Consider the following 17151-nt stretch of genomic DNA (forward strand, 5'->3'; position numbering starts at 1 on the left):
CCTTGAAAGACCCAGAATTCCCTGGGGCATAACTTTTTCTGAGCTCAGGCCCAGCCCCATCCCCCCTAACAACCAATCCTTGGTGACCATTCAGCTACCTTGTCCCACCCCTGGCCATGCCCCCATCAGTCAAGGCTCTCTCTCTCTAAAAGGGCTCAAGAGGCCTTCATGACTACTGAGGCGCAATGGGCCCAGGTCCAATTACTGTAACATGGATGTATAGACAAAATCTTCCACCCCTTGCCTCCTCAATCCATTAAATAAACACACTTACAACCAATAGGTTGGAAAGGGCAAGGCCACAGCTTTATTAAATCCAAACATAACATGTGAACACTTTTCAACTAGTGCCAGTCACAGTTGTACTGTGAGCACATAATTCCAACAGGGAGGAAGGGGGGCCTGTCCTTACCATAAGTGCTGGACAGGCCGCGTAATTCCAATTTCCATCAAGGGCATAGCCCATTACAGCCATTTTATGCTGGCAAGGTCAAGAAACCGCCACCCGCCAGTCAGTGGATAACTGATGGGCGCCCCACCGCAGCCAGCAGCTGTTCCACACCGTGCTGAAGGCCAAGATTAAAGATATCCAAACCGATGTCGTTAAGGTGAACGCCATCCGATCTCAGCAAATCACCATTAGCACCTTCCAAATCCTTATGCCGGATAACAAACCCCCCGATCTGCCGAACAAACTTGGAGACCTGGGTGTTAACTTTGCGCCAAATGCATTCCAGGCGTGGGCCAGGTATCTCCCGAGCCCATAGCAAACGAGGCACGATTCGGGCCAAATGGGAATCAAGTTGGTAAAAACTGCATAACACTGGGCGAAATTAAATCCACGGAACGTGTATAACCAACGTCATTCCCACCAGCATGGAGAACCAAGATGATAAGGCCAGAAACATGCCAGGCATGGACTGACAACTCATGGGGCCTGGGGGCAATATGATATCACGGGGCCTCCTGTGTCCCTGCCCCCACACTCAAGCCACAGCTACACAAACTCCACCTACATATTGTAGCTAACTTAGCTAAGCTGTATAGAGCAGGCCAGAAAGGAAAGGCCAGAAACATGAGCACGAAGGTGCAAACATTCCGGTAGAACCTGGGGCCAGCGTAACCCACGGAACCCACGCCAGCGGATCCTGGCGAGATCATGGGCGAAACCCAAATTCTTGCCGTAGCTCCGAACACTTGACCGACGAACGGCCCAGTAGATGAAAGAATCTCCAACTATCCATATTTGCGCCGGGTAACAACCTGAAAATTAAAACAGCAGATGTGGGCGGACGTACAGCGAAAAACGAGAAGATTCCCACCTACCCAGACGCTGGAGTTCCGTATCAGAGAAAACCATACCAGATGCAGCGGTGCCAGCGCTGATGCGAAAAGAGTGGGTAGCGAAATCGCGCGAAGGGAGGCCCATGATCTTGAGGCAACAACGGAAAACCCGTAAAAATTGAAACCTGCTCAGGGAAGAGGAATCAGCATGAATGAAAAAGACGGGGGACGGGGGGCGCGCGGACACAAAGGGGGAGGCTAGTGACACAGGGCAAAAGGGGCCACCACAAGGATACAGAACAACTCTTCTACCCTTGCCAAAGCTGTCAGTCTTTGAGGTACGCAACAACACCATCACGCAGCGCTCAGAGAAGGAAACATCCTCCGTCCGAATGCCGCCCGCCGAGGACGTGGATTTTGAAACCAGTTCGCCAATGCGAAAGGCACCGAAAAACGCCCAGGAGAAGGCAACTTGAAAAAGAAGGGTCTCAAACGAAGAGGAGCACACGGACGGCAACAGAGAAAGGATACCGGATAGAATATGAGGGGAAACCGGGCGCCGAGAATCAGGAGAGTGAGCAGCACGTCTCCAGCCCCGTAGGATCCGCCGGACAGAAAATGCTTTTGTGGTATCTTCCCACCCCAGGAGCTGGAACCAAAAGGACAATGCAGACATGGTAGACAAAACCATGGAACCCGAAACCCCTTTCTGCAGCAAATAGCCTAGGTAGGTGAACAAAGCCATGTATCGGTCATATGGAGAAGAGATTGAAAACTCACCGCCCGACACTTGGACCCATTCGTCCCACACACGATGGTACGATGCCCACATTCGCGGGGACAGCGAAGCCCGTAAGAGGTCTAACAGGCGTCGAAAACGAGGTTCCACAAGTGGGCCGGACAGGGGAGGCCCTCCAGAGAAGCCGACGGGGCCAGGGAGCGAAAGCGATTGATCTGTAGACGGGAGAGAGCATCAGCGATATCGTTAGCAGTCCCGGAAACATGCATGGCTCTAAAACAAATATTAAACTGCAAGCACTTTAAAACCAAAAAACGCAGTAGCGATACGACAGGAGGGGAACTAGCTGACTGTTTGTTAACCACCTGCACCACGCTCATGTTGTCGGACCAAAAAACGAATTGGTGGTCGCGCAACCGTTCACCCCACAGCTCAAGAGCGACGATGATCGGGAAGAGCTCCAGCTGGGTGAGATTGCGCAACAAATCCATGCGGGCCCATGAGGCCGGCCAACACTTGGCAGACCACTCCCCTTGGAAGAAGACGCCGAAACCAGAGGAGCCTTCTGCATCAGTATACAGCTCCAGCTGTGGGTTCGGTACCTCCTCCCGCAGCCAACAAGACTGGCCATTGTAGGACTGGAGAAAAGGCAACCATATCCCCAAGTCGTCCCGCATGGGCTTGGTTATACGGACATAGTGGGGGGGGCAGCCACCCCTTTCATGGCCCAAGCCAGGTGTCTACAGAAAGCCCTCCCCATGCGGATGACTCTGCAAGCAAAGACCAAGTGACCCAGAAACGACTGCAGTTGTTTTAATTGCAATTTCCTAGCTCCTCTCGCCAAGCGGACCAGGGAGAGGAGCCTGGCCAGCTTGTCGCTGGGCAGCCGAAAAACCATCGCCACCGTGTCTATTTCTATGCCCAAAAAGGCCAAAACCGTCACGGGACCCTCGGTCTTGTTCACGGACAGTGGAACGGCAAACCGTCCGCAGGTGTCCTGAAAAACAGAGAGGATATGCTAACACCAACCACTATCCGCTGGGCCTACAAAGAGGAAATCATCTAAATAATGTAGTATGGACTGAAAACCAGCCTCCTGGGCGACTACCCATTCCGGGAAGCTACTGAAGAGCTCAAAGAGATAACACGAGATGGCACAGCCCATGGGGAGGCACATGTCAAAAAAGTAGCTTTCCCGAAAGAAGCAGCCCAGGAGGTGGAAACACTCTGGGTGGACCGGGAGGAGGCGGAAGGCGGACTCAATGTCCGCCTTCGCCAACAAAGCCGACTGACCGGCAGCCCTAACCAAATGAAGCGCCTTGTCGAAAGAGGCGTAGGGGACCCTGGATTCCTCCTTATCGATGCTGTCATTGACCGAGGAGCCAGCAGGGTAGGACAGGTGGTGAATCAGGTGAAATTTTCCCTCTGCCTTTTTGGGGACCACACCGAGGGGGGACACCCTCAGGTTGTGGTAAGGGGGAAAATCAAATGGGCCTGCCATACGCACCATCTCCAGTTCCTTCTGAAGCTTCTCGGCCATGACGGACTCAAATTCAACCGCAGATTTCAAATTAGGCGCCATGGTAGGCACATCTGAAGGAGTGAAGGGAATCCAAAAACCACGGTTCAGGCCGTGTCTTAAGATCAAGGCCTCCCTATGAAGGGGGTACTGGTCTAGCCAGGGAAGCATCTCTAAGACATTCATCTGGTTTAGAAAGGTCGGGCTTGGCTTCCGGCCTGGCGAGTGGTTGTTTTCCCCTCCGGAAGCACCGGCTGGCGGGGTGAGCACCCCCGCAACTGGAGCACTCGTACTTAAAGCGGCACGCGGTGTACCATTTGCAGTGGCTCTCATTGAACAGCCAGCAAATACCCTTTTTTGGGGCAGCTGACGCTCCAGAGGGAGCGCCGGCCGAGGGCTGAAAGGACGAAAGGCCTGTGGGGGCACATAAGCAACAACCAGAGGCTACCGTCTTGGCAAGCAAAACGAAACTCCTTACGTGCCGCCATTTTTTTGAGAAACTGGGTGTCGTAATGAAACCAACACTGGCCCCGTAAACCTTATAGGCACCCCAAATAAGATCTAAGTAGCAAAAGAGAGATGCGGCCAACTCCGGGAACCACTCACAAAGCACTCCCGCGTAAGCGCAGAACCCTTGAAGTCAATTCCCGAACGTCAGAGGAAGCTGTTTTGATTTGTCGCCCTGCGCAGAGACGTCAACCTGACGAGATTTGTCGATCGTCTCCCGATCAGGAGGGACAAGTGAGAGGAAATCGATAAATTTGCGACTCCAGATCTTGCCCTTAACCTCCTCCGTCAGGTGCATGCCAGTAGGTGAAACCGCCCACAACGCGCCGCCGGAAGTGTAACCCGAACCAACCGCTGGACCAGATACCCCCATCCGGGACAGGACCAATTGGACAACCATCTCTATGCGTTCGTCTGGTGGGCCTGATACGGGAGCGTCATTGGACCTACCCCAAATTAAATCACAGTCATACTCACTGATGCGCAGAGGCAGAGCTGACGAAGGGCGACCAGCAGCAGGTTAGGCAGAACTTCCGGAGCAGGATCAACCATGGTAGATGCCTGAGATGTCCATCCCCTGGAGGAACAGTGTCACCTGGCGAGGCAAGAGAGTGATGACTGCAGGAGAGGTCCAGGGGGAGGGGTCCGACCACTGACCCTGAGGATCCCGGGTGGCCAAGGACAGCAGCTGAGCAGCAACAGGAGCAAACGTGGACTCCAGGACCCGAAGCAGGAGCAGAAGACATTTTGGGACTGAAGTAGTAGTCATCCGCCCTGCCGGGCACAGGGAGACGAGGCTGGATTGTGGCGGCAGCCAGCCCGCGGGAACCTCCCGCCCAGCCGGGCGCAGGGAGGTGCGGATACGCTGGAGGCCACGGACAGGGGAGGGCGGCTGGGGCAGATGGACCCTCTCCCGCCCTGCTGGGCGCAGGGAGATGCGGATGTGCATGGGTCTGCTGGGACGGGTGAGTGGCTGGTGCAGCGCGGCCATCTCCCGCCCATCCGGGCGCAGGGAGACCTGGGCACTCAGGAGACAGAAGCGCTGGGGGAGCAACATGCGGAGCAGAGCGATCTCCCACCCAGCCGGGTGCAGGGATATTAAAGGCAGACAGCATATGTTGGGCAGAGTGCACTGGCACACTTAAATCTCCCGCCCTGCTGGGCGCAGGGAGAGAAGGAGCCACTGCAGCAGCACTGACACAGGGAGAGCCGCGGAATCTAACGACAGACGGCGTGAGCTGGCAGCCAGAGGGGATGTACCGGAGGCTCCTGGAAGGTGATCGCTGGGACAGCCTGACCTGGCAGCGGACCCCCGGGAAGAACGGCGTGGAAACCCTCCAGCATCCATTCCCCCACGGACCGGGGGGCGGGCCCAGGTACGAAAGCAGCATCCGCCCGGCTGGGCGCATGGAGGCAGCCAGGGGAAGGGACAGCAGGGGGAGCCCGGGAGGACCGGAGCGTGGCTCTGGGGCTCCGTAAACGGGAATGGCGGGGGGGACCCGGGCCGCGGAAGACACTGGCGGGGGGGGCCCGCCAGGCGGAACCCCGGCGGTGGAGGACAGGTTTTTTGGGCCTACTAGGAGTGGGAAAGTGGGGGCCGCATTGGCTTCAGGGGAGCAGGGAGGGCAGGCAGGCCTGTAAGAGGCCCTGGAAGGACTGGGACTCCAACGGGATGGAGGGCGGGCCCTCCTCCATGCCCTGGGAGCCGGGGATCCCGCTGCAGGTACCGCAGGTGAAGGAGAGGGAGGAGAGGAAGCCACCTCGGGGGAGAGTAGGGAGAAGAGCCAGTCAGCCTGATCTTGCAGGGCCAGTTCATGGACCCTGGCCAAAAAGGAGCTCGGTGTCCATGGCTGAGGGACAGGGTCAGCGGTCAGCTCACCAACTCTTCCAAACACGTTCCTTGAAAGACCCAGAATTCCCTGGGGCATAACATTTTCTGAGCTCAGGCCCAGCCCCATCCCCCCTAACAACCAATCCTTGGTGACTACTCAGCCACCTTGTCCCACCCCTGGCCATGCCCCATCAGTCAAGGCTTTCTCTCCCTAAAGGGGCTCAAGAGGCCTTCATTCTTTTGGTGGTATTTGATCACCTCTGTGGTTCTTATTTTATTTAGCTATAAACAAAGACCGACAATTTTGAAAACAATATTTTTTACTTTCTGCTATAAGAAAAAAATCAAAACTATGTATTCTGCTACATGTTTTTGGTTAAAAAAAAATCCCAATAAGTGTATATTGTTCGGTTTGCGTAAAAGTTATAGTGTCAACAAACTATGGGATATATACTGGAATTTTTTTTTTTTTTTTACTAGTAATGATGGCGATCAGCAACTGTGATATTGTGGCAGACATTTGGACACTAACCAACACTTTTTGGGAACCAGTGACACTAATACAGTGATCAGTGCTAAAAATATGCACTGTCACTGTACTAATGACACTGGCTGGGAAGAGGTTAAACATCAGGGGCATTCAAAGGGTTTAATGTGTGCCTAGCCAGTGTTTGTGTATACTGTGATTGGTGTATTTACAAAGGGAAGTCATGGATTTTATTCCTGCTTTGTAGGTAAAGAACATCTATTACTTCCCTGCTGACAGTACAGAGCGCTGCCTTGTTTACACAGACAGGGCTCTGTCCTGTGTAATTTCATGATGATTGGCAGGTGCACCTGAACCCAGTGATCGACATTTGGTCGCCGGCGGTGTGCACTCCCTCCCGGAGCCGCCTTTCTGCCGTATATCTATGTCTAGGAGGGAGCGAGAGATGGGGAGATGGGAAAGTAGGAGAGAGATTGAGGAAGGGGAGAGAGGGACGGGGAAAGAGGGGGGTAAAAGAGAGATAGGGAGGGGGAAGGAGAGGAGGGTGAGAGAGAGGGAGTGCAAGAGAAGGGGATTTAGGTAGGGGGAGGGAGGGGGGGAGGGGGAGGGAGGAGCAGAGGGGGAGGGGGTGTAGGAAGAGGAGGGTAGTGAGAGAGGGGGAAGGAGAAGGAGAGGGGTGTAGGAAGAGAGGGGGTACTGAGAGAAGGAGAGAGGGGTGTAAGAAAAGGGGGTAGTGAGAGAAGGGGGAGGGGGGTGTAGGAAGTGGGGGGTAGTAAGAGAGGGGGGAGAGGGGTGTAGGAAGATGGGGGGCTAGAAAGAGAGGGGGATAGGGTGTAAGAAGTGGTGGGGGTAGTGAGAGAGGGGGAGAGGGGTGTAGGAAGAGGGTGGCTAGTGAGAGAGGGGGAGTAGGAAGTGGGGGGGTAGTGAGAGAGGGGGAGAGGGGTGTAGGAAGTTGGGGGGTAGTGAGAGAGGGGGAGGGGGAGACCGGGAGGGGGGTGTAGGAAGTGGGGAGTAGTGAGAGAGAGGGGGGAGGGGTGTAGGAAGTTGGGGGGTAGTGAGAGAGGGGGAGACCGGGAGGGGTTGTAGGAAGTGGGGAGTAGTGAGAGAGAGGGGTGTAGGAAGTGGGGAGTTAGAGAGAGAGGGGGAGAGGGGGGTGTAGGAAGTGGGGGCTAGTGAGAGAGGGGGAGAGAGGTGTAGGAAGAGGGGGGGCAAGAAAGAGAGGGGGAGGGGTTAGGAAGGGGGGGTAGTGAGAGAGGGGGGAGAGGAGTGTAGGAAGAGGGGGGCTAGTGAGAGAGGGGGGTGTAGGAAGTCGGGGGTAGTGAGAGAGGGGGAGGGGGTGTAGGAAGTTGGGGGTAGTGAGACAGGGGGAAAGGGGTGTAGGAAGTTGGGGGTAGTAAGAGAGGGGAAGGGAAGACCGGGAAGGGGTGTAGGAAGTGGGGGTAGTGAGAGAGGGGGGGAGTGGTATAGGAAGAGGGGCGGGCAAGTGAGAGAGGGGAGGGGGGTGTAGGAAGTGGGGAGTTAGTGAGAGAGTGGGGAGAGGGGGAGGGGGGTGTAAGAAGTTGGGGGGTAGTGGGGGAGGGGGAGATTGGGAGGGGGTGTAGGAAGTGGGGGTAGTGAGAGAGGGGGAGAGTGGTGTAGAAATAGGGGGGCTAGTGAGAGAGGGGGAGGGGGTTAGGAAGTGGGGGGGTAATGAGAGAGGGGGGAGAAAGAGAGGGGTGTAGGAAGTTGGGGGGTAGTAGGAGGAGGGGGAAGAGAGGGAGGGGGTGTAGCAAGTGGGGGGGTAGTGAGAAAGAGAGGAGGGGTTTAGGAAGTTGTGGGTAATGAGAAAGGGGGAGGGGTGTAGGAAGTGGAGGGTAGTGAGAGAGGGGGAGGGGGTGTAGGAAAAGGGGGGTAATGGGGGAGGGGTATAGAAAGTTGGGGGGTAGTGAGAGAGGGGAGGAAGAGGGGGAGGGGGTGTAGGAAGTAGGGGGGTAGTGAGAAAGGGGGAAGGCGGTTTAGAAAGTTGGGGGGTAGTGAGAGAGGGGAGAGAGGAGGGGGTGTAGGAAGTGGGGGTAGTGAGAGAGGGGGGAGAGGGGTGTAGAGAGTGGGGGGTAGTGAGAGAGGGGGAGGGAGGTGTAGGAAGTAGGGGGGTAGTGAGAGAGGGGGAGGGGGTGTAGGAAGTGGGGGGTAGAAAGAGAGGGGGAGAGGGGTGTAGGAAGAGGGTGGGCTAGTGAGAGAGGGATGTAGGAAGTGGGAGGTAGTGAGAAAGGGGGAGGGGGGTGTAGGAAGTGGGGGGGGTAATGAGAGAGGGGGATATGGGGAGAGGGGTGTAGGAAGTTGGGGGGTAGTGAGAGAGGGGGAGGGGGAAGAGGGGGACGGGGTGTAGGAAGTGGGGGGTAGTGAGAGAGGGGAAGTAGGGAGAGGGGGGTTGAGATAAAGAGGGTGGGTTGATCAGTATATCTGCTATGTCCCACCATTATACTGTATAAAGTACAGTACATCTCCCACCCACATACACAGGTTTCCTCTCAGAGTGGTCTCACCCCTGTCCGTGTAGAAGGCAGGCTGTTACACTCCGGTTCTTAGCTGCTCTCTGGTCCCTCCTCCCACCGTCACAGCCAATAACACTTAAGTTAAGGTGACCAGATTTTTAAAATGAAATCTGGGGACTTTTTATTTTTATTTTTTTACTAGTAATCATTGGCGACTCTTTGGCCGTCTCTGCCGCCCGCTTCACAGCCTATCAAGTCTAAAGCCCCATACATACTATCAGATTTTCTGCTGATTTTTTCCTTCAGATTTACCAAAACCATATAATATGAGGTCAACCCTTAGGAGTTTCAATGTGTATGCAATCAGGCAGGCCCTTGCACTACATGGTTTTGGTAAATCTGAAGACAAAAATCAGCAGAAAATCTGATAGTGTGTATGGGGCTTTACTCTTCGGGCCCCCGGCTACTACTACTACTAAGATCACTCCACCAGGGAAGACAAGGAGATAAGCAGGCAGGCGGCCGATCAGGACTTGAGCCAAGGCAGAAGAACATGCGAGTGGAGCTGAATGGGCATGCGCCCGAAACTGAAGAAATAGTCCCTCCGCTCCGACCAGCACATGACCATCAGAAAAGGGCACAGATAATGGAAAAAAATAAACCCCCATACGCTAGTAGGAGCGACAGAGGAGGGGGGTGCAATTCAGATTTTTTTCTTTTTATTCTGCATAGGCTGTCTTTGAACTTGCCCCAGCCCCTGTTCAAATCCAATCCGGGGACAAAACTGGGGACAGACTTGGTCCGGGGACAGTGTCCTCAATCCGGGGACTGTCCCCAGAAACCGGGGATGTCTGGTCACCCTAACTTAAGTCCAGGAAGTGTCCTCCTCCCCGGGCTCTCTCTGTCCCTCTCTCTCCTCTCAGGACCAGGAGCCTAATCACGACATCCATCCCACGGCCGAATCCATCCTGCCCCGTCCACCCAGGAGCCTCTCATAGGTGCCCCTACTGGCCTTGGCCCTCGGGCTCTCAGCCCAAGAGCCTGAATTGTCAGTCCGTCCCTGGGGGCGGGCCATGCAGCTGTCACCGGGCAACCACGGCCGATGCTGAATGGCGCTCGCTCAGCATTGCCTCGCCCCCCAGGAGTTGGAAGTAGATGACAGAAGGGAGAGGAGTGGAGGTATGGGAGCGAATTTAAAACATGCGGCCCGGCAGCCAGGCAGCCCACCGGGGAAAATGCCTGGTATGCCCTATGGCCAATCTGGGCCTGGCTGGGGGGCCCATATTTAGTATGGTGTCCTCAGGTGCATTCCAGTTAACGATGAGTTAACTGGGAATTGGGGACATAGAGGTCTCTGCGGATAGTTTGCTTATTGTCTCTGAGCTGGTGTGCTGTGGCTGGGGACCTGTTCTGCAAATAAAATAAACCAGTTTTAGGTTAGTGCCTTCAAAGATTAGCAATCTTAATATATACACAGTATATTTCTGTGTAAAGGAATTGTTTTTTGTTACTATTGTTACATGTTAATAAAAGGCTGCAATAGCCATTTTTGTATCCAACCTCTGGTGTGTTCTGGTTATTGGTGGGTATATGAACAGACTGGGTTTGGGATGGTGTAGCAGGTAATCTTATCAGGAATGGGGACATCGTTCCACCTCAGTCATGCTACCCTTAGCTATTTTTGTCTCCACCTGTCTTTCCAGTCAGTCATATCCCTGGGCAATAAACTCTACCTGTTATATGAGAACAGTGAAAGTAAAAGCATTTCTCATTTCTGGGAAGGGGGTACATTTCTAGTCAGTCTGCCTATTATGTGTGTCGTCTCCCTTGTAACTGAAAGCTTCTTGGAGAGCTGCCAAAAGGTGGAGATGTCCTGCAGGCATTTACATCTCTTACAGTTTTGTGTTGGATCTAGAAGAACCTTTTATCAGTCTTGCAAATACTCTGACCATTTCAATACTGTGCTATAGTCTGGGGCACACATCAGGAAGAGTCTGTGATCTCTGTGTGCCTTGGACACAGCCCATCACAGATCAGGGTAATGGGCCAATCATAGCAGCCTTTTACCATGTGATTGCTGTGTCCAGGGGCCGAGCGGCCGAGTGTAAACAAAGGAGAGCGGATCTGTTGCTGGACAGTGAGTCATACATTTTATAGTGTTTAACAGTGCTACACAGTTAGGGGTTCGATCGCTGAGGAGAAGATGAACCCTTTGCCGACCAGCCGCCCTCATCATACTGCGGCAGGTTGGCGAGCCGTCGTAGCTGTATGTCGGCTGCTTTAAGCGGGATAGCAGGCGCGTGCCCTTTGCACTGCGGGGGTACCGATGCTTATGACCGCCGGCCACGCGCGATTGCAGGCACGAGAGGCAGAACAGGGATGTGTGTGTGTGAACATACACATCCCAGTTCTTTGAGGAGAGGAGAGAGAGATTGTGAGTTCCTACTAGCTGGGAACCACGATCTGTCATCTCCTATATGTAAAACAGAAAAAAACTTTACCACGCTACCTGAATCAGAATGGGAAAGCTGCAGCTCAAAAATGGTGGGATATACACAAATACAATAGATAATATAAAAACGTGAGCAGCTCTACAAAAACAAAAGTGAGAAAAATATTTTAAAAATAAGTGATAATTAAATCAATAGATAAAAAATATAAAATATAGTGTACCAAAACAAACAATATTATTGTCAAATACCATAAAAAAGTGGTGGAAAAAAATAATAAATGAATAGTCCCAACAATAAAAAATATGAGTATAATAGTAGGAAGTCAAGGGAATGTTCGTCTTGACGATGTCTATCTGAGACGAAACGTACGTCGGATGGTTGACGCGCTGATGTTATCGCTGAGTACCTCGTCCCGAACGGGTGTCTGTAAGCCGACCGTCTGCTGCTGCTGTTTTTACTTAATGCTTTTACCTGCATCTTTGATGTAAGTGCAACTTTTACTCTTTAATAAACCTGGGTCTTACTGATTCACACTATGGAGAGACTTTTTTTATCTCTTCGGTTCCCCCCTACTGACTGTCGTACTGGACGGAGCCACCCTGTCTGTCTTTGGTCCTATACTGGAAAGCCATGGTGTAACGATATTAGTGATTGAACCTCAGGTTGTCATACAAGCTTATTTAAGCTTGCCTTCTGGTAAGCGTGTAATTCACACAGTGGTGGATTTTCTCATATGTTGGTGTCTGTGTGATCGATTAACTTCATTGTTCACTTTCTGTGAATACCTTGGATGTTTCATTCACGGACTTCCTACTATTATACTCACATTTTTTATTGTTGGGACTATTCATTTATTCATTTTTGCACCACTTTTTTATGGTATTTGACAATAATATTGTTTGTTTTGGTACACTATATTTTATATTTTTTATCTATTGATTTAATTATCACTTATTTTCAATATATTTTTCTCACTTTTGTTTTTGTAGCGCTGCTCACGTTTTTATATTGTCATCTTCTATAGTCAGTCCCATCCCCCACAGTTAGAACACACAGTCAGGGAACACACTTAACCCCTTGATCGCCCCCTAGTGTTAACCCCTTCCCTGCCAGTGACATTTACACAGTAATCAGTGCATTTTTATAGCACTGATCGCTGTATAATTGTCAATGGTCCCAAAAACGTGTCAAAAGTGTCCGATGTGTCCGCCATAATGTCGCAGTCCAGATAAACTAGTAAAAAATAATAATAATAAAAATGCCATAAATCTATCCCCTATTTTTGCGCAAACCAATCAAAATATGCTTATTGCCATTTTTCTTAGCAAAAATACGTAGAGGAATACATATCGGCATAAACTGAGAAAAAAATAAACTTTTTTAAAAAGTAATTGTGGATATTTATTTTAGCAAAAAAGTACAAAATATTGTGCTTTTTTTCAAAATTGTCGCTCTTTTTTTGTTTATAGCGCAAAAAATTAAAACCACAGAGGTGATCAAATACCACTAAAAGAAAGCTCTATTTGTGGGAAAAAAAGGACGTCAATTTTGTTTTGGTACAGCGTCGCACGACCACGCAATTGTCAGTTAAAGCGGCACAGTGTCGTATTGCAAAAAATGGCCTGGTCATTGAGCAGCCATATCTTCCGGGGCTGAAGTGGTTAAAGGGCAGAGAGGACATCCTTGGCAAGTGCCATTAGTTAAAGTGATATTAAAGGTTAATTTTAAAAAACAAAAACAAAAAAACAAACATGTCATACTTTCTTGGTCTATGCACAGATCAGCCCCAATCCTCTTCTTCTCGGCTCCCCCAACAGTGCTCCTGGCTCCTCCTCCTTGTCCAGTGCCCCCAATAGCAAGCTGCTTGCATCAAGGTACTGGTGCATGCTCGCTCCTGAGCCATGCTCTATGTGTCCATAAGACACACAGAGCATGGCTTGGCCCCGCCCCCTGTTCTCTCCTCATTGGCTCACTGGCTGTGATTGACAGCAGTGGGAACCAATGGCTCCGGCTTCTGTGTCTCAGCCAAAGAGGAGGAAGAGACCTGAGACAGCAAAGGCTCCTGTGCACATCGCTGGATCGAGAGGGGGCTAAGGTGAGTAGTTTTCTCCTTCTTTCTAGCGCATTTGGGGATTCAAGCCCCCACACTTAATTTCAGAATTTTATTCAATTCCATCCTCACTTATTTATGCAGTGGGGAGGATGCTATTTTCCCTGTCTGCTGCTTTTGAGCTTTGTTTATTGCACATTTACATTTGCTGACTAAATAGTCTTACACATTATGCACTCACATTTTTATATTGCTACATATCCTAAATTTAACATATCATTTATTATTTTATTATGGCACACGTATATATATCTGCACATGTTAGTGGAGGCACATACACTTCTTATCCTTATTGTTCAACATATTATTCAGCCATTTACAGTTAACATGGAGCAGCTCTTCGGAGCATGACACCAGGAGATAGAGAGATTTTTTCTCTCTTCTGTCTTTTCGGTTGTCCCCTCCGCTATATCCGTCACTTCCGGGCTGTAGTGGATGGAATTACCTTCCCTGCTTACAGTTCAGACGAGTGGGAGTTATAAGACTGTTCTATTGGCCACATGAGAGCATGTGACTTCCTTTGTTGCCACATGACTCTCAGGCTTCTAGTGATTGAGACGTGATTTGTCTCTCGAGATCATGTGGCTATGTCAGCAGACATGTCACATGAGCATTTCCCTGTGGTTCTTCCTGTTTACTGCACAGATCCAATAAGAAAGATTGTGCAGTATGCAATACGATTGGCCATGCTAGGAATGATGCGGTCATGTGACCCACAGGGGGCTTTCATTAATGACCTGCATAATGTTTCCCGGGATACCCACATTTATAATCTGGATTTAGGCATTATGTATATGCTTTTATGACAAATGTACTGATGCATTGTAGAACTCTCTGAGTGGGCACAGATGATTACAGCACTGCGGAAATCATGATCATTTGGGTTCTCTCCCTATCATATTGAGTGTTATTATTTTTATTCTTATTAATTCCCCATTGGTCAAGGGATACGTTCCTTCCCCATTGGTGGGTGGCCTCATTGGACAGTCCCAGGCAGTCAGCTGATTCCTCTTTGGCCTATCAGGAGTCGATTTGTCACATGACTCCATTGTTGGTGTTTGATTGGCCATATGATTGGCATATGCTGCGGGATACGGTTTACAGGCTTGATACCCCTGTAGGGGTGAATTCTTCCGGTGAGTGGGGGCACATAGGGGGGTCCTTTGGAGGGCTGGGAGGACTTATCTCATCAAGAATATTGCTATGTCATTGAAGAGACTTATTACTGCACCTTAAGAAGAATGTTCTATGTATTTTTTCTTTTGGGGTCACTTGTTTTTATGGACTGATTATCTACTTCTTAACACTATTATGTGCACGTATGAACATATGTTTTTTATGCTTTCTATTTATATATTTTAGCACCTTTGATGTACACATTAGCACAGGATTTTACCACCAAGGATTTTTTAAGTATTTTTGGTATTTTTACCACTATTTTTCTTATATTCATCTATTCACCTTGGTTTGGGATGATTTAATCTGGATCACTTTTGTTTTAGTGTTGTAATATATGTGATAACACACATTGCACTTTATATATTGTGGGCATTTTTTACACATACACATAAACAAAGTTTTACTCACACGTTTGAAATTTTACCATTCCTATATACATAATATTTTATTTTTATTTTTTACACTTATATATATATATATATATTGTTTTGAACATCAGAGTGTACCTAGTAGAACAGCGCCAATCGCCCCAAGTTTGGTACTTATATGATTGGCATAGTTTTTATATAAATTCGTACAGTGTAGGAGAGGAGTTTGATGCCCCTGTTGAAGTCCATCTGGATGAAATGCGTCGGATGAGCCTTACTCTTTCCTACACTTGATTTTATTGTTTTACACGTGATCACGTTTTTTATCGTTTGTTGATTATTGGTTATATCCAATACAATACGTCATTTGATCTGCACTATTGGCGTCCTATCTATCTTTTTGGGAACCATCCATGCTGTGGAGACTTGTTTGTGGCGGAGAATTCCCCTTCGGGCTTCTGAACGGACAGTCGTGACGTGGACCATAGAGGATAGATCCCCCTCGAGATCCGGGGTTTCCAGGACCAACCATCGTCCAACCATCGTCCATTAAGGATCTCAGAGCCTGTTTGATTCAGTGTCACCGGCATCCGAATCCACTCCTGCTGGTAAGCGTATTCCATCTATTCACTTCCCATGATTGTACAACTCATGATATACAAGAGAAGATTTCTACATTAGTCCAACATTCATATTTAGCCTATGTTTGGGACTCTCTTGTATCAGATTCATAGCCATACATTGGGACTTTACTATATCCCGTCTAATATTCAATTTTTTGGTATTATGCTTCATGTGTTTCAGCTATGTTTATATTGGTAATGGTCACCATGTCTGATGTGCCTTTTACCATTTGTTATCATTTTTAGCGCTGCATTTCATTTTTACTTCTGTTTACAATATTGGTCATATTTTATGTAGCTGCTTTTCACATTGGGTTAGCGCAGTGTTATTTATATTTTCTTTAAGGTGAGTATTGGTGGGGCTGGAGGGGAGCTGCACACAGAAGGTTTTTTTACCTTCATGAATAGAATTTATGAATGGTAAAAAACCTTCAGCCTTTACAGACACTTTAACCAATTCAGTACACTTTTACCCCCTTCCTGCCCAGGCCAATTTTCATCTTTCAGCGCTGTCGCACTTTGAAAAGCAATTGTGTGGTCATGCAGCACTGTACCTATATGAAATTTTTTCATTTTTTTCACACAAATAGAACTTTCTTTTGGTGGTATTTAACCACTTAACGACCGCGCAATAGCCGAATGAAGGTTACAGCACGGCTCGATAACTCTGGGAGGGCGTACATTGATGTCCTCCTAGAATCCCGCGGGAAAATCCGTGACATGGATCACGGTAAATGGCCACTGACAGCGGCCGTTTACCACGTGATTGCTCCGTCAAATGACGGAGCGATCACTTGTAAACAAACCAGCGTCATGTCTTGTTCATCTCTCCCTCTCTGTACCGATACAGTGTGAACGGAGAGGGGGAGAGATCGGGTGCAGCAGCGCTGCGGGCTGGATGTGTAGTGCCCACAGCGCTGATTTGTGCCCATTGCATTCACATCCGTCCATCCATGCTCAGCCATACCTCCATACTCAGCCAGCCATCCATGCTCAGCAATACTCATCCATCTATCCATGCTCAGCCATCCCATCCACCCCCATCCATACCAATCCATACTCAGAAATACTCAACCATACTCAGTCATACTCAACCATACCCAGCCATACCCAGCCATACTCAGCCATACTCAGCCGTACCCAGCTGTACTCGACCGTACCCAGCCATACCCAGCCGTACTCAGCCGTACCCAGCTGTACTCAACCATAGTCAGCTGTACCCAGCCCCCCTTCAGGTCTGGTATGGATTTTAAGGGGAAGCCCGCAACAATTTTTTTTTTTTAAATGGCATGGGGTCCCCCCAAATATCCATACCAGACCCTTATCCGAGCACGCCCCCCTTCCTGAACCGTACCAGGCCACATGCCCTCAACATGGGGAGGGTGCTTTGGGGTAGCGGCCCCCAAAGCACCTTGTCCCCATGTTGATGTGGAGAAGGGCCTCATCCCCACAACCCTTGTCCGGTGGTTGTGGGGGTCTGGGGGTGGGGGGCTTATCGGAATCTGGAAGCCCCCTTTAACAAGGGGACCCCCAGATCCTGCCCCCCTCCTGTGTGAAATGATAACGGGGTACAAATGTAC

The sequence above is a fragment of the Aquarana catesbeiana genome, linkage group LG06 (assembly GCF_042186555.1).
Source record: "Aquarana catesbeiana isolate 2022-GZ linkage group LG06, ASM4218655v1, whole genome shotgun sequence".
NCBI lineage: Eukaryota > Metazoa > Chordata > Amphibia > Anura > Ranidae > Aquarana > Aquarana catesbeiana.